The sequence below is a fragment of the Nicotiana sylvestris genome, chromosome 5 (genome assembly GCF_000393655.2).
Source record: "Nicotiana sylvestris chromosome 5, ASM39365v2, whole genome shotgun sequence".
In the NCBI taxonomy this organism is placed as follows: domain Eukaryota; kingdom Viridiplantae; phylum Streptophyta; class Magnoliopsida; order Solanales; family Solanaceae; genus Nicotiana; species Nicotiana sylvestris.
Window position 1 is genome coordinate 1,280,247 of NC_091061.1, and position 18,957 is coordinate 1,299,203.

At 38.3% G+C, this 18,957-nt stretch overlaps 1 long non-coding RNA gene and 1 pseudogene across 1 annotated transcript; both read left to right on the forward strand.

Annotated features, from left to right (window-relative positions):
- The first annotated feature begins 10,771 nt into the window (after positions 1-10,771).
- Positions 10,772-11,918, forward strand: LOC104227263 (uncharacterized). The gene is made up of 4 exons (XR_711075.2): positions 10,772-10,878; positions 11,073-11,186; positions 11,331-11,413; positions 11,761-11,918. It is a non-coding gene; the product is annotated as an uncharacterized lncRNA (long non-coding RNA).
- Positions 11,919-12,587: 669 nt separating this feature from the next.
- On the forward strand, positions 12,588-18,957 carry LOC104227334 (calcineurin B-like protein 7; annotated as a pseudogene).

Below are 18,957 nucleotides of genomic sequence, written 5' to 3' on the forward strand. Positions count from 1 at the left end.
AGATCTACAAGTACTTCTAGGGATACCTTTAAATAAAGGATTATAAATCCTTTGTATATATATAATAAGATATGATGAAGAAGCAAAATAAAAAGGTAGACAACCCAAAAAAATCATTTTTGCTAACTCCTCACAATCCTTCTTTTTATCATATTTCATAAGTCCTCCAGTACTAGGGTTTAGAGTTCCTTGATTTTGATATAAATCAGAACAACATTCTATAGGATGCTCAACTCTCATATGTCTACTAAGTGTCCCAGGCCCCTAATTATCCTCCAGTCTTATGTTTAAAATCATCTTTACAAAGTCTGTTCTAACTCTATCAGTATTCTCTATTTCGTCAAAAAAATTTCAAACCTTACTTCTTTTTCTCCGATTAGTAGTCGAGACCACATGTGGTCTATTACTAGCACCACGACCACCACCACCGCTACCAACTCCAAGGCGACTAGGTGTAAGTGATGTCTCATCTTCAATTTCTAATTCATTATCTTCTATACCGAAATCTTCCAGTAATTGTTCATAATCTATATTATTATCAGGTAATGTTTCAGAAATATATGTAGAATCATTTAAATTACTACCCGATGTTGAAGTAATACCTCTTTTTCTATTTCCCCGATTACCTCGATTAACAACCTTATTACAAACTCTTTTTGCAGCATTAAACATATTGTAAAAATTTAACTACTAGCAAAAATTAAATATGCAAATAAAATAGTAAATAATAGAAAGACTTGGAGGGAGTGCACCGAATTCGGCAATAAATTGAACACTTGATAATTTTGCAACTCCAATTGAACACTTAAAAGAGTTTGAAGTTCAATTGTTCAAACTTCAAATAATAAATAATACGATAAATTAAATTCCAAAAATAATGAGAGCCAAATAATTGATTGCACTTTAGGTGAAGAATGAGAGAATGATAATTGAGAATATGAGTTTGAGAAATGAGAGATGAGTGAAGAAATAAAGAGGGAGGGGGGTGTATTTATATTTTTTCAAAGTAATTACAAAAAGTGTTATTTTTTTTAAAAAAATGCCCAAAAGGGGCTATTTTTGCAATCCACCGATTGGGCAACGACATTGAAGTTGATCGTTGCCAACGCTCATTTCACTTAAATTTTTTTCCAGATTTATAGTCGTTGAACCAGTTCAGCCGGTTAACCAATTCAACAGTAATTTTCGTTGACCGGATTTGGCTGGTCCGGTTAATCGGATTTAATTTATTAAACAAAGCAACCCCTTAACCCGACCCACCCGGCCCCCTAACTACCGGTCCGGATCGGTCCGGGTTTCAACTGGTCTGGAAACGGGTCAACCCGGCCCATTTGGCAGGCTTAGCGCCAGAGCAAAGAGGGACTAAAGAAGGGACTGCGCTCTCTGTGTTTGTCAATAGGTCGCAGTTCAAGGGAATGACTATAGAACAAGTAAATCCCTCTATTCTCACCTTCACCCAGGCAAAACTCTCATCGAACATACTTTCCTCTTCGGGGTCGACGTCGGAACCGAACTCAAAGTCATCTACGGCCACACCTTTTTCCTTATCCTCGGCAAAGGAAGGAATGTCGGCCGGTTCTGACGTTGACGGATACTCCTCAGAACGACCTCCGCGGACTCTGATCGCCCCCTCCTTCCACGACAACTTCTGACAAGGGAGCAATCTCCACATCTAAAGGAGACACAGTCTCTGCGACCAAATCCATGCCACCCACGGGTGCGACTGTGGCCGGCTCGGGATCGCCCCTCGTTGGCTCTTCGTTCCTTACCGCCTCGCTATCGACCTTCACTCTCCGCCTTTTTAGTGGAACAGTTTCCTCCTCGCTCGGCAATTTCTCGTCCACTAAATGCAATATAGGAGAAGTCGAAGTCTTCGTTGATGGGGCAGTAGGCAGGGTCGAGGCCTGAGAAAGAGCAGCAGTCTGTGCGGACTCGCCTACAGCCACCACGAGCAGAGACCCGATCAAGGTACCCAATTGACGAAAAGTAGGGGTGGGAGCCTTCTCTTTCCTCGGAACCCTCAGACCTAACAACAAAGAAAAACCACAAAGTGAAAAAAGAAGACGGTATTAAGGTCGAAGTAACTGAAGATCGAAACTTGACTTTACCGGTCGAAGAAGGTTTACGTCCAAACTTCTTGTTGAACAATGACCATTCACGGATTCCCACCATTTGGGAAAAAGCCACCCAGTCACGAATATAGGCAACAAACATAGAGGCTCTTTCTTAGCTGCACAGAAAGGAAGAAGAACGATTAAGCCACCGAAGAGAGAACAAACAATCAGTTAGCGAAAACACTTACGGGCGAAGTTCCATGCCTCAGGGAATCCATTGGGGTTCGCCACCACTTGCTCGGTTTTGATATAGAAAAAGTTGAACCAAAATTGATGATTCGTCTTATCGTCCATTTTCACTACCAGTCCTTTGGTCCCACGGTGGCGGAGATGTATCATCGCACCTTTGTGAAAGCTTGGCCAGCTCCGCATACTTTATCAACATAACAAAGAGTTTGTAAATATAGGGGGAGATCTGGGCCGGACAGATGCCGTAGTAACGACAGAATTCCTCCACCAACGGGGGAAGTGGAAGAGAATATCCCACTTGGAACGGGTATGTGTAAAACACGTAATATCCAGGATGATGAATCTTGATCACGTCGTTCCTAGCTGGGACCAGATCGATGTGGGAAGGGGTATTGTACTTGGGCCTAAGCACCGCAAGATGGGTTCCTTCCATCTCGGATTTTGCAGGCTCAGGCTCGTCCGCAGGTGACTTCGAGAAGTCTGACCTGGAGCTTGAATTACGAGGAACGATTTCCTCCACCATAGGAAAGTTTTCATCCTCTACAACAATGGCTTCCCTTTCATCAGAACCGGGTCGGAGGTCCACTCAGGGTTGAAAGATGCACTAGCCATCTTTCGTTATGTGTATGCGTAGTAATTGAAAGTGTATAAGAAGTGGTGATGGTGGAAGTTGATGAAAGTAGGAACACAGAAAGAAGAAGAAGAGAAGAAAAGATGCAGGTTCAAAAGATCAAAAAATGTAAAGGTTTATTCAAAGGGTTTCTCCCGTTTTTATTTATATAGAACATCGGCGCTTGGATCGAGACAAATAACCGCCAAATGCATTGGGATTGAAACGACAGGGACAGAGGAAACAATGCAATGTATCGGGAAGGTACGTAACTATGATGCGTGAGGCTGTGACGTTATTCTGAACCAACGTCATTAAGCGTGGCTCTCAAAGCGCCACGTCACCATCTCGGCCGCGATTCTCACTACTCGACCTCCCCATCCAAATTTTTCAAACTGTGACTAATGAAGTCCGTTCATTGAGGTCAACCAAAACGCGACCTCGATAAGCGGATGGACTAACTGTATGGGTCAAAATCCGACCGAGGAAATTTAGCACGAGGAGGCGATTATCGTAAGAACTGTAACTTATCATGGGCAGTTTGGCTGAGGTCGATCAGTGTCATTTCCACCAGATCTGAGAAATTGTATAATATTCTCTCATATTCTTGCCATTCATCATTGTCAGAAGAAAGAATCATTCACCTATTTCATTATTGGGTGAATCTTCCTCCTTATTTACATTTTGTGTCATTTATTGTTATTTATTACTTATTCTCATCCCATTAATAATAGCAACACTTATTGCATATTGCATTAAATCTACTTTAATGTGGTCCCACATTATCCACATAAAATCAATTTTAGATCTAGGGTTATTATCTTTAACTAGGATTAATCCTTTATCCTTTTATTTAATTAGTTTAACAAAGAGTTTCATACTTTTTGGTCAAACAGTAACGAGGAAAAACTAAATCCTCGTAACTTTAGGGAAATACGATGTATAACAAGTTTATATTTTGAGTTTGGAAAACTTGCACTTTTAATCTAAAAAATATGGAAGATATTCTAATTTTGATAATTGTGATATCCGACTAAAATATAATCCTTAATTAATTGAAATGTGCATGTTTGTTCGTTCTGTTTGTGAACCTTCAATAATTTAATATGTATCATTATATTAATTGATTAATCATTAGTATTAAACTTGTACTGTTACTCCATATTTAAGGGTAATGTAACTTTAAAAATAGTCTTTTTTTTCTTTTGACAAAACAGGGAATATATATTATAACTACGGAATATTGTTTGTTACATCACCATAAAAGCTAGTCGACTTAAGGACACTAATATTGCCTAAGTTGGGAAGTTTACAACAGACATCAGTTAATAGAGACTTAACAAAATAAACATAGTCATCCCTATCTACATCAAGTTTATTTATAACATAAGGGGGTGGCCTATCTAGCAGAAGATGGTACTTTGGATTCTTGAGAGCTTCCTTTGCTAGATTGTGCGCTACTTGATTTTCATCCCTGAAGTTATGCTGAATTGTTGGATCCTTCAACTGGTGTATTAACCACCTGCAAGAAGAAATAGTCATGTAGTTAGATTCACATCCCTGATGCAACGCCTTGATTACCTCTGTTGAGTCAGTTTCTATAACTAATGGAATAAGCCCTTTTGTCATGGTTAAGTTCAGACCCTCCTTGAGTGCTTCTAACTCTGATTGGAGTGCGGATGAGGCTGGACATTGGTGTTGGAAACCCATTATCTAATGTCCGCTGCTATCACGAATAGTTCCTCCTAATCCTACCAAATTATCTTTTTCACGAAAGGCACCATCAATGTTGAGCTTAAGAAAATCTTTATGAGGTTTGTGCCATGCAACGTTGATTGCATGGGTGTGAACACTCAATATTTCCTTTTGAGTGAGAAGCTTATATTCAGTGGCTAACTTAATAGAACTTTCAAGGGAGAATTTGTTAGAGGTATTGTCAATATTGTTATTATTTCGTTTAATCCAAATATTCCAAATGATAAAGGGAAATAGATCTATCCATGAGAGAAAAGGAGATAACATGGGAGTATTAGGTCTCTTATACTAGTGAGAGGATTTCTAAGAAGGGAGGTATTAAAACCACTTAGTTCCCAGATTTTATGCACCGCTTTACATTTAATAAAAATGTGCTCAGTTGATTCATTTTTAGTTTTACAGTCAGGGCAAATTGGGTCTATGTTAATACCAATGTATTGGAGGTAGGAATGAGTAGGAAGTTTGTTATGGAGACATTTTCACAGAAATATTTTTTATCTTATTAGGACAATGGAGATTCCATATCCAGTTGAAAATCAGGGTAGTTTGGATCTTATGGTGTAATAAGTTTGTAGCATGATTTTGACGTAAATTTTCCATCTCCTGTTGGAGCCCAGGTAAGGTTGTCTTTGTGACAATACTTTGGAACAATTGACAGAATGCTATTTGCTAAGGGTTGAGGTAAGTCAAAGGATATTTTTTGGAGATCCCATGTGTTGTTAACCCAAATGTCCCTAATGGTGAGGTTGTTGACTTGTTTTGTAATTGGCCCTTCAATGGTTTGCTTAAGATTTGAAAAATTTGGAATCCAAATGGATTGCCATATGTTGATTTTTGAAAGGTTACTGGGATCCAATAGATTCCTTTGTTGCAAATTTCCCAACCCTTCATAATGCTTTTCCAGATGAATGAGGTGCCTTTAAGATTTGTATTGGAGCCGTAAATGGAGGATAGGATTTTGACCCAGGGGGAATGAGTGTTGTGAATTAGCCTCCAAGAAAGATTTTCCAAATTGACAATATTTTTATCTTTGGCAGCATGAATGCCTAGGCCCCCACTACTTTTTTCACTAGTGATGGTTTTCCAACTAATGAGGTGAAGTCTTTTTTTTGTGTTGGTTGTATCCCAGATAAAATTTCTTTGAATCTTGTCAATATGCTTGAGAATTGTAATGGGGAGGAAATTGTATTACATAATATGATTGGACATATTATTTAAAATAGAATTTGCTAGAGTAATTTTTCCAGCTATATTGAGAAAATTTGATTTCCAAGATGCTAATCTCCTGGACATGTTATCTAGGATGAATTGATAGTCAGATAATTTAGGGTTTGTATTGGTGATTGGGAATCCCATATATTTCCCAAAGTTTTTGCTGATTTTAATGCCAAATAGTTTGGCTAGATATTTGGAGGTAGCAATGGGACAGTTCTTGGAAACCATGATTTTTGATTTAGAGTTATAAACTTTTTGCCCCGATAGGGAGCAGAAACTATTAAGGCATGAGAGGATTGTAGTAGGGGAGTTACTATCAAGGTTACACACTAAGGTAAGATCATAAAATAGATGGGATCGAGGGCAATTATTTCTCCCCATCCTAATGGGAGACCAACATTTAATGTCTATATTATGAGATATTTGAGTTGTTAGCATATCCATACAGAGAATGAATATATAGGGTGACAAGGGATCACCTTGTCTAATACCTTTGCTAGGTTTGAAAAACTTGCTTCCATTGCCATTTATTAGAATAGAGATTCTACTAGTGGTAATGCAATTCATTATTAGTTTGGTGATCTTAGGGAGAAATTTGAAGTGACAAAGGGTTCTATAAATAAAAAACCATTCCAAACGATCAAAAGCTTTTTCAAGGTCGATTTTTAAAACCATATTAGCTTTCTTACCAAGTTGTTTGTCCATTTTTAATATGAGTTCCTGAATGATAATAGCATTATCACTAGCCCTTCTGCCCTTTAAGAAAAACTAGCTTGTTGAGGACTGATAATGTTAGTCAGGTGGGATTTTAATCTATTTGCAATCAATTTGGTAACCACTTTATAGATGGTATTGCATAATCCAATGGGTCGAATTTTTTTTAGGTTGTTAGCATTAGGTATTTTTGGTATGAGACAGAGGTAGGTATCATTGATTTCGTTTAGGAAAGTGGCTGATTCAAATGCCTTTAGACAAAGATTGGATATAAAGGGTTTAATAATGTCCCAGTATTTCTGGAAGAAAAAGGGGTGTAAACCATTTGGGCCGGAAGATTTAAAAGGTTTGAATGAAAAAATTGCATCTCTTATTTCATGAGAGGATATGGATTTGTCAAGAGATGAAAATCAATACATTTGTGACTAGGTGGGTCAGATTTGATAGAGCTCCAGTTTGAGGTATCATGACTTGTGGTAAACACTTGTTGAAAATATGAGTAAGTATGATCCATAATTTTTGATGGATCATCAATCCAATTTCCATCTAAATCCTTAAAGGAGATAATTTTATTAGTTTTTCTTTTATTGGTAGCAGTTGGGTGGAAAAATTTTGAGTTAGAGTCACCCTCGTTTAGCCATTGAACTCTAGCTCTAAGTTTCCAATAATCTTCCTCCATCCTAAGGCAATTATTAAAATCTTTTTTGAGAGAGTCCTCCAGCTCATGTAGGAAGTGACTATAACCATAAACATTAGATTTTTGATTTCCATTTAACCTAGCTAGTAACCTTTTCTTCTTTTTGAATATATCTTCAAAAGTGTCATTCTTCCAAATAGAGATCATATCTTTAAAAATATTGGAAGCGGTTGTAAAATCATTATTCAACCAACTGTTATTGACTATAGTACTAAACTCCGGGTGTCCATACCAAAAGGATTCTAATCTAAAGGGTTTAGGAAATACATTTTTCACTTTTGTAATTAATTCTAGGAGAATAAGGTTATGATCCGAGTATGTTTTAGGAAGGTGAATAACAAAGGCTTTAGGAAATACATTAACCCAAGAATCATTTGAAAAGATCTTGTCAAGCCTTTCCATGATAAGATCAGATCTATATTTCCTATTGTTTGACCATGTGTATTTACAGCCTTTAAAACCTAAGTCCATTAGATTACAATAATTAATTTTAGCCAAAAGTTTAGCTACCCGTCTCTTGTTAATAGGGTTACTTCCAAATTTTTCGTTGGCTTTCCAAACATCATTAAAGTCTCCTCCTAAATGCCATGCTCCTTTACAGTTATCAAATATGTTAGTAATATTATCCCACATTTGATTCCTATATGTTATGTTAGTACTAGCATATATAGAAGAAAAGAGCCAAGGGTGACGAATAAGGGGTACCTCAATTAGGCATGGATTTCATTGTTCCTCCTTACAAAATTGTTGACATTCACCAAGCTCGTATCCCATAAGACATCCATACCACCAGATTGTCCCTCCTCTGGGACCTCGATCATATCCGTAAAACCAAAGTCGTTCATTAGATTGCCATGGCTAGTCATTCTAGTCTCCAATAAAGTGACCATGCATGGATGGTGAGTATCAATCATGTCGTGAAAATTTCTCCAAAAATCTTTATTGTTCCCTCCCCTAATATTCCAGAATATAATATTTTTAGCTTGATTCATTGATTGGGTGTGAGATTAGTTGAGACCATTCACTTGACTTCCTAGGAAAAAAACTGGGTTCCTCCTTAGACTGGGTACTAGGATCATTGCTAGTTTCCCCACTGTTGGGTCCTGGGGTGGACGGATGTCCATTGTTCACTTGAAGAGTGAATTTTGGCAAGCTATAATATGCTTCTTCTCCCGCATATCCTCGAATAGAAATATTTTGATTTCGTTTAGGTTTGAGGATTCCACCATTGATTTCCCTATTAGTTTGATGTCCGGATTTCCCACCTCCTGGGGTACCGAAGCTTGAGGTTCCTGATGGCCCATATTTTCTACGTTTACTGGAATATGGGCTTGCATGGGTTTTGGTACCCATGGCATCAGTATTGGATTGATAGCAGTTATCTCCTGAGGGAAGAAAGGGAGATCCAACCGCATGTTTTGAGGTAAGTATAGATTTTGGTGTTTGGACTAAGTTGTTGTTCATCCCCAGAGCTAGTGGTTGCATTATATTATTTACCCAAATATGATTCATATAGTTGCTCATTGCTAGATGGAGCCCCTTGGATACTAGCTGGGCTAGGAATTGAGGATTTTGGGTTAGGATTATGGTCACTTGGCCATTGATATTGAGCTGACGAGAGAAAGCTCTCCCCATTATACCCAGCTCTATCCAAGAAGTTGGATGATGGTCATGGGGTAATGGAGGTTGAGTATAGATTACTGAAAGATTTGGTTGTTGTGGAGGAAATGGGGGAAGGTTGTTCATCGTTAGTGATCGATGGTTTCTCAGAATTCGGATCAATCTGAACCTCCTCCAGGGATTGAGAGGGATTCTTGGCATTTTGGGAGGGATGAGGGTAGTGTTTTAATGTGTTAGGGATTGGAGAAGTAGGTATGATTGCACCTATTTGCATGCTATCTGAGAGGGTTAGCGTGCATGTCTTAATAGGGGATTTTGCATGAGATTTTGTTGGCACGTCGCCCATGTCCAGTGACATTTGTAAGGAGGTTTCATTTTGAGTGGTCGGGTAAGCCATAGCATGCAAATTTATTTTGGTAATTGATTGGTTGTTTGTGTTAATATGAGTATTAGGGTCATTATTAGATCTAATAGAATAGTTGGCACTAGCATTAGTGTTTTCAAGGGGGTTAATTAATTTTTGGACGTTTGTGGTTACAATTTTGTCTTCTAGTGGGATTAGAGGTGCATGAACAAAATTTGTTTTTTGTGACCGGTTCATGCATACTTGATTAGTGGTATTATGAGTATTGTTGTTAGTAGTTTTTTCAAAAATTATTTGTTGGCTATCCAAGTGGATATTTGAAAAACGGTTTTGTGTTTCAATGTGATTTTCATCACTATAGTTCATAGAAGAATTTTGTGCAAGATTAATAGGGGAAGTATTGATTTTCTCAGTACTAGTGTCCTTTGGAATGTATTTAAATTTTTGAGCATCAATGTACTTACTTGTGGCTGTGTTGAATAATTTGACATCAATACCTGAACTTAGCTCTTGCTACCTGACTGTTGTCCTGTTAGTGTGGGCATTATACTTTGTTTTTTGTTTCTTGTGAATGGCACTGTATGCCAGCCATCTTCTTGAGCTGGTGACATGCTTTTATTGTTATCTTTAGGAAAATCCATATAACTGGCAGATGGTTGAATATCACCATCAATTTTGTATTAGCACATTTTGGTTGCATGACCCAATCTACCACATTGTTTGCATAAGTATTGGTCTGCTTCGTAATGAATTTGTTGTTTGTGTATTCCAATATAAATAAACTTCACAATCGGTTCCTCCATTGGAAGTTCTATGCATAATCTGGTATATCTTCCCCGTAAAGAAAATGATGTGCATGCATCCACTTTTAGTAATCTTTCTACGGCTCCTCCAATTTTTTGAAGTATTAAATCATCATAAAATTCAGTAGGGAGCTAAGGGAGTCTTATCCATACTGCTGTGAAATTTTGCACAGCCTCCATTGCAACAAAGTTTGGTTGCCACCTTTGTACTGAAAGAAAGTTTCCATAGATAAAGTATGGTCCCTTTTCGAGAATTTGGTTCATACTTTCTTCTTTTTGTAATTTAACGGTAAGGTAGTCATTTCCAAGATATATAAGAGGAAAATTTTCGTTTATTCTCCATAGATCTTGAATTTTTTGTTTCAACAATTGATGAAGAATTCTTTTTCCTTGGTGAGAATCTTCATGGGTGGTATATTCTCTGCCTGTCTTCCAAGGATATATGGATAGTAATGGGGTATTTGCCGCTATCGTTCATGGGTAGGGAATTCATATCACAGTCTTGAATATCCATATCCATACGCAGGGTAGGAGATGGTGAGGGGTCTGTGGTAATAATAATTGCATTATCTTGTTTCAAGAGTTTATCCCATTTTTATTTTGAAAGCAACACAATTGACTTCAACTACCTACTTGATTTGTCTTCATCACATTTGATAACGATGATGATGTTTCTTCTGTTCAGAAAAGCCGAAAGCATTGACTTGGGACCCGACTCACACCGCACTTTGAATCTCCTCTTTTCATTCTCCTTTTGTGCTTTAATCCACTCACATATTCTGCGTGATTCTTCACTGGTATAGATATTCTCCTGCTTCTGGTTCTTTATTCATACAAGTAAAAATTGCTCCTTTTCTATTATCAAGCAGTATCTAATTGCTTTTCTTGTTTATCTTCTCAAGTTGAGTCTTTTTTATTCACGAGCAAATTGCCATTTACGTCCATCTTTACTTGTGAGCAAATTGCCTAATTTTCTACATATTTTCAACAGCATACACCTACTAAGATCGTGCTAGCATTGCCGTTACGGGTTGCAAAAATTCTAAAAAAGATAGGGTAAGATCTGTATTAGCAGATCCCGTTGCACTTGCTTCTGAAACAATTTGTAAGTTTCTGACTTCTCTTAGAATAAAATTTTCATGCAATGAGAGTTTGCTTCCAAGTGATAGCATTGTGTCCATTTCTTGTTTTTCTTCTCTCCTTCAATGAATTAGCTAGTATAATAATCCGAAAACATTTACCTTTTCAGTCACTGTCAGTGAAGTAGAAGCTTTACTGAATCTATACAAGAAATTGAGCTGCTCTATCACTAACGATGGGCTGATCCAGAAGGTATCTCATCTGAATACGAATGTCCATCAGAAAGCTAATCTATTTAATCTTTATTTGTCGTCCCTGTCTTTAGACAAGAGGGGTTGCTCTGATGGTAAGCAACTTCCACTTCCAACCAAGAGGTTGTGAGTTCGAGTCTCCCCAAGAACAAGGTGAGAAGTTCTTGGAGGGAAGGATGCCGGGTTTCTATTTGGAAACAGCCTCTCTACCTCAGGGTAGGGGTAAGGTCTGCGTACACACTACCCTCCCCAGACCTCACTAAATGGGATTATATTGGGTTGTTGTTGTTGCCGTCCAATTTCTTAATAGCAGCTGTGACTGATTTTTCCTTTGTCGCCTTATTATAGGAAGAACTCTTGCTGGCACTTTTCAACAACTATAAGAAGAAAAACCTTTTTGCAGACAGGGTATGTTCTTTTACCAACTTCCGAACCCCCGGAGGAAGGAAGAATGGATAGACTTAGGTTCATGGTCAGGGGCGGAGCTAGTGTCCAAATGGAATTATACTAGGTTGTTATTGTTGTTGTCGTTCCTGTCTTCTGTCCTTAGATTTTCAAGCTAATTTCTTAATAGCAGTTGTGACTGATTTTTCCTTTGTCGCCTTATTATAGGAAGAACTCTTGCTGGCACTTTTCAAGAACTATAGTGTGTGGGTTACGAATTCGGCCGAGCCCAATAACTTTGGTTTAAATCCTGTATTTGTCTTAAGAAATCTATTGGATATGTACAAAATTATTAGCTTTGAACCCAACAACTTAGAAGGACTAGAATCTCGAAACTATAAGGTTCAAATCCTAGCTCCGCCTATGTTCGTGGCAGGTCTAAAAGGGTGTGCACATGTCTGAGAGTTCTGCGTTCTTTATTCTGGAGTGTGTTTCTTGATTATTTAGTCGTTTCAGCACTCCCGAACCAGCAAGACTAATGTCTACTTATACCTTTGAGAGGTCCACTTATACTATTGATAAAGTCTCTTAATTAATAAGGCCCCGGTTGTTATATAAGATTCAATTCAATCTAACAAGTGGACTACCTTCGGCTACTACAAGATCTTTATAAACCAAAGAATGAGCCTACTTTACGCACTTCCGCACTAAGCAGGCAAGGCCAACTACACAAGCAAGAAGGCATCGCCTGTGGCTTCCAATCCAATGACAAGCAAAAGACGAAGAAGTAACTTACTATATTTGATGCCGAGCAGAATGGGCAAATTGACTTTGAAGAATTTGTACGAGCATTGAGCATTTTCCATCCAAGAACTCCTGAATCTGAGAAAATTACATGTGAGAAATGCACACCAGAAGTTAGAATCTTTAGGAATTCAAATTATTGTGTTTTGGATGCCTATATTCAGTAATTTCTTCTTGTTTAGAGCCTCCATTTCTTTTAATCTTCTGCCTATTCACAATGTTATAAATGTTGAAACTTTATGCTGCAGATGCATTTAAATTGTATGATCTTGGACAGGCTGGCTACATCGAGCGCGAGGAGGTAATTTGATATACTATTACATTTTCTTGCTTGATTATCTCCGCTTGGTCTATTCAAGTTTTTGCTGAAGCTCTTACCAAAGAAATGCAGAAGTCTTTCTCAGAGAATCGATTAGGCAATTTATAATGTTAAAGCATTTTACCATCAACCTATCAAATTACCAACTTGCTTAGCCATTCTAGCATATGTTTAAAGCATGATTGGCATTTTCAAACATCATATGGGCCTCGGTTGCAATATGGGCTAATTTTATGGATTTCAGGCATTTTGTGTGTGGGTGGGTGGGGTGGGTGGGTGGGGGGGGGGGCGGGTAATGTTTATCATATTTGAAGGGGTTCTATGATTGTGTTAAAAAAATCATATGTGCCGAGCTTGTTACAGATGTAACTAATACGAGAACCAGTAAGAGACTTAGTGAAAATATCTGCTAGTTGATCATTCAACTTTACAAACTTTGTAACAATATCTCTTGAGAGTATCTATTCTCTGAAAAAGTGACAGTCGATCCCAATGTGTTTAGTTCTCTCATAGAATACCGGATTTGACGCAATATGAAGAGCAACTTGATTATCACACACTAGTTCCATCTTGCTAATTTCTCCGAACTTCAACTCCTTGAGCAACTGACTAGCTCACACATTGCCATAGTCATGGCCTGATATTCGGCTTCAGCACTAGATCGAGCAACTACATTATGTTTCTTGCTCTTTCAAGAGACCAAATTCGCTCCTACTAGAACACAATATCCAGACGTAGAACGTCTATCAAAAGGTGATCCTGCCCAGTCAGCATCTGTGTACCCAACAATCTGCTCGTGGACTCGATCCTCGAATAGTAACCCTTTGCGTGGAGCTGACTTTATATACCGAAGAATACGAACAATTGCATCCCAGTGACTATCACAGGAAAAATCCATAAACTGACTTACAACACTCACCGAAAAAGAAATGTCAAGTCTAGTCACTGTGAGGTAATTCAATTTGCCAACCAACCTCCTATATCTCGTACGATCTCTAAGAGGCTTCCCTTGTCCAGGCAGAAGCTTAGCATTCAGATCCATAGGAGTGTCAACAGGTATACAGCCCAACATTCCAGTCTCCTCAAGAATGTCTAAGGCATACTTCCGTTGTGAAATAACAATACCTGAGCTAGACTGGGCGATCTCAATACCTAGAAAATACTTCAATCTACCAAGATCCTTAGTCTGGAAGTGCTGAAAGAGATGCTGCCTCAGATTAGTAATACCATTCTGATCATTGCCAGTAATAACAATATCAACAACATAAACCACCAGATAAATACACAGATTAGGAGCAGAATGCCGATAAAACACAGAGTGATCAGTTTCACTACGAGTCATGCCGAACTCCTAAATAACTGTGCTTAACTTACCAAACCAAGCTCGAGGGGACTGCTTCAAACCATATAGTGTCCTGCGCAATCGGCATACAAGACCACTAGACTCCCCCTGAGCAACAAAACCAGGTGGTTGCTCCATATAAACTTTTTTCTCAAGATCACCGTGGAGAAGTATTCTTAATGTCTAACTAATAAAGAGGCCAATGACGTACAACAACCATGGACAAAAAGAGACGAACATATGTTACTTTAGCCACGGGAGAGAAAGTGTTACTAAAATCAAGCCCAAAAATATGAGTGTATCCTTTTGCAACAAGACGAGCCTTAAGACGATCAACCTGGCCCTCCGGGCCGACTTTGACCGCATAAACCCAATGACAACTAGCAGTACACTTACCTGAAGAAAGAGGAACAAGCTCCCAAGTGTCACTCGCATGTAAAGCATACATCTCCTCAATCATAGCTTGTCGTCATCCTGGATGAGATAGTGTCTCACCTGTAGACTTAGGATAGAAATAGTGGAGAAAGATGATATAAAAGCATAATGAGGTGATGACAGACGATGATAACTTAAATCGACATAATGTGGATTAGGATTAAATGTGGATCGTATACCTCTGCGGAGTGAAATTGGTTGACTAAGAGGAGACAAGTCCGCAGTAGGTGCAGAATCTGATGCAGGACGTGAATCACCTAGGTCTGATGTTGGACGTGGACGACGATGATAAGTCAAGAATGGTGGAGCTGCAGAAGGTTGAACTGGACTAGGTGGTGGAATTGGAGCTATAGGTGGTGGAGTTGCAACTGGAGCAGTGGGTGGTGGAGCTGGAGTTGTAGAGGAAGATGAATGGGAGATAGTGACTGAATCTCCAAAAGATGAAACTTGTAGCACCTCAGAAATATCTAAATGATTACCTGGACATGTGAAGTATGATTGCGTTTTGAAGAAGGTAACATCAGCAGACATAAGGTACCATTGGAGGTCAGGAGAATAGCATCGATACCCCTTTTGTATTCTCGAGTAACCCAGAAATACACACTTAAGAACACTAGGAGCTAACTTATCTTTTCCTGGAGTAAGGTTATGAACAAAACACGTGCTTCCAAAGACACGTGGTGGAATAGAGAACAAAAGTCAGTGGGGAAACATGACAGAGAATAGAACTAGATTCTAGATAGCTGAAAATGGCATACGATTAATAAGATAACAAGATGTAAAAATTGCATCCCCCCACAAAAACACAACGGAACATGAGATTGTATGAGAGGTACGAGTAGTTTCAATAAGATGTCTATTCTTTCTTTCAGCTACCCCATTTTGTTGAGATGTGTACGGATAAAATGTTTGATGAATAATCCCATGAGAGTTCATAAACTGTTGAAATGGGGAAGACAAATACTCTAGGGCATTATCACTACGAAATGTGCGGATAGAAACCCCAAATTGATTTTGAATTTCAGCGTGGAAGGTCTGGAAAATAGGAAACAACTCAGACCGATTTTTCATCAAAAATATCCAAGTGCACTTGGAATAATCATCAATGAAACTAACAAAGTAGCGGAATCCCAAGGTAGAATTGACCCGACTAGGACCCCAAACATATGAATGGACTAAAGTAAAAGTAAAAGGTGACTCTGCTCGATTATCAAGACACCGAGTGAAATGGGAGCGGGTATGCTTACTGAGCTTACATGACTCACACTCTAGAGTGGACAAGTGAGATAAACTAGGTACCATTTTCTGAAGTTTTGACAAACTGGAATGTCCGAACCATTTATGTAATAAATCTGGTGAATCGGTAACAAGACAAGTTATTGAAGGAAAACAAGTTGTGAGTCTATGTAATTGTAGGGATAAGGTAATAAAGTCCATCCGATTCACGCCCGGTACCAATGATTCGTCCCGTACTGCTTTCCTGTATAAAAACAAGGTCATCAAGAAATAAAACAGCGCATTAAGTGATTTGGCTAAGCAATTAACGACTATGAGATTAAAAGGACTATTGGGTGTATAAATGACTGAATCTAAAGGTAAGGAAGGAAGTGGGCTTGCTTGACTTATTGCAGTTGCCATGTTTTGATACCCATTGGCCATTGTGATTGTTGGAAGAGATTGAGAATACGAAATACTAGTGAAAAGAGATTTGTTACCAGAAATATGATCAAATGCACCTAAATCAATGACCCAAGACTCAGAAGTTGAAGATTAGGAGACACGAGTCACGCTACTATCTGTTTGAACAACGGAAGCTATCCCTGAAGATGTCTGTTTACATGTTTTGTACTGAAGAAACTCAATATAATCTGGTAAAGAAACCATCTGGATTGGATTCAATGCATTAGATCCAACAGATTGTGAGTTAAAAACTTCTTATACGAATGCCATTATAATATTGTGCTGGAAAAAGTAGAAATTTTCTGGGAATCACTGTTCACGTCAGAAAAATAAAAAGGCTGTCGAAATTTGATGAAACTTAAATGACAAGACTCCAAATAACCTCCTGAATAATTGTCCAAAAGAAGTTTGTCGGAAAAATCACTGTAGCTGCTGGAAAGTCCATGTAGTTGCCGAAAAAAATCTCAAAGTGATTGGAATAAAAAGAAAAAGGCATGGGTAGGCTCGGAATAGCCACGCGAACAGGCTGTCTGAAAGAAAAAATTTGAAATCTGGTCGGGAAAAGGCCACACGTGCCGGCGCGTGGGGAAGAACTAGCCGGAAAATCTGACTTCTGATGCGTGAGGGGTGTGTGAGAGGTCGGTTGCCGGAGATCTTTGGTGGGGTTTGGTTGCAGAAGCCTTGGGGACCCTGTGGTGGTGTTGGTTTTTGTACAACACCAACGAAAAGTGATTTTGTTACGGACAGCCTCTTAAGTCGCCAGAAAATTGCACGGAGACGAGGTCTTTCTTCCCGGAAGTCGCTGGAATGATGCACAAAGATAAGTTTCTCACTAATGCTCTAATATCATGTGAGAATGCACGAGAGAAAAATATTATTATTGATTAAGGTGTTGTGCAACCCTATTTATATACAGTGATTACATAATAATAGGTATCTACTTCCCGATGTGGGACACTAAACATGACTAACTACTTAACACAATGTACTCATAGCATACTTATTGGTTCCAAGTATGTATGTCTTATAGCTTGTGTTGTTCTATATTTTGGTTATAATCTTATGTAGTTTGTGCTAAGATTTATTTTTCTTTTGCTAATAAAGCAGTTGAAGGAGATGGTCTTGGCTCTTCTAGAAGAATCGGATCTTCACCTTTCAGATGATGTTGTTGAAGCCATTGTCGACAAGGTCAGGATTTCTATTCTGTTTGCTGTACCTTTAAGTCTGGTTTTATGCACTAAATCAATAATCCATCGTGCAGACATTTAAAGAAACAGATACAAAAGGTGATGGCAGGATCGACTAAGAGGAGTGGAGAGAATATGCTGATAGAAATCCAACGTTGTTAAGAAACATGACTCTTCCGTATTTAGTGTAAGTTTTCAACATCTACTATAAAACAAGATCCTTTGCATATAATTTCTGGATTCATGAAACATTAGTAGGATAAAATGCTTCTCTCCTTTGCTTTAATTACACTTACGCGTCCTGGAACTGAAGCTGCTGGTCTCAAAGTTTCAGCTTCGAAAATTGATATGCTATGCAGTGGCAAAGCTAGGAATTTTTTTAAGGGTATTCAATTTGAAAGAAGTGAAAAGAAATTCTCGACAAAGGGTGTTCAATATGTGTTATATACCTGTAAAATGTAATATTTTACCTATATATACACTGTAATTTTTCGACGAAGGGTGGTTAGTTGACCACCCTTATGACCATGTGACTTCGCCACTGATACGATGCTAGATATCAAGGATTAAAATCGTTATACACACATACACACACTAATATTGTGCATCTATTCATGCATCTATTTAAGCTTCCACCGGAGGTGTTGTATGCTTTGTATTGAAATTACTGGTTTCACCAATGATGAAGTGAGATATTTCTTTTCTTCACATAAATACATAGGAAGAGTATACACTAGATTTCTTTTATTACTGTTTGCCAAATTTTATTCAGACTCATAAAATGTACTTTTCTGAACCAAGATACACTTTGACCATGGTTTGTGTTGCAATGGGCATGAGTTTGTCCAAACACTTGAAAACTCCTTCATATCTTAACTATTTCTTTACATGCTTTTTCAGGGATGTAAACTTAGCATTTCCAAGCTTTGTCTTGGGCACAGGATCAGAAGACTCAGAATTTACAGAGTAATTGATTTGATAAGCGCCAGAATATATCTCCCAGTCCCGTGTAAATGGTGTTGGGCACATGCCCATGTTGTCCAGCCAAAGGCCCAATGGCTTAATCCTATTATCTTTTGGTTTCTATTCCTATTTGGAATTGGATTCCTATTTTGAGTGGGTTTTGGCTTTAAGAGAAAGCACCACTCATGATCTATAAATATGACAACCTTGGAGAATTATTCTATGCTCATTGATACAAGTCTTTGAAAGACTTAAGCACATAAGAGTGGTTTTTGAGAGAGTTTTCGTCAAGAGAGAAGAGAGAAGAAAAATATTAGTTTTGCTGTAGATTTTTATTCCGACCAGCCAACTTCAAATCACGTCTTTGATTCGTTAACCGTTGGATCGGGCTGCAATTTTGATTGAGTGTTCGTAACATTTTGATCTTAGCT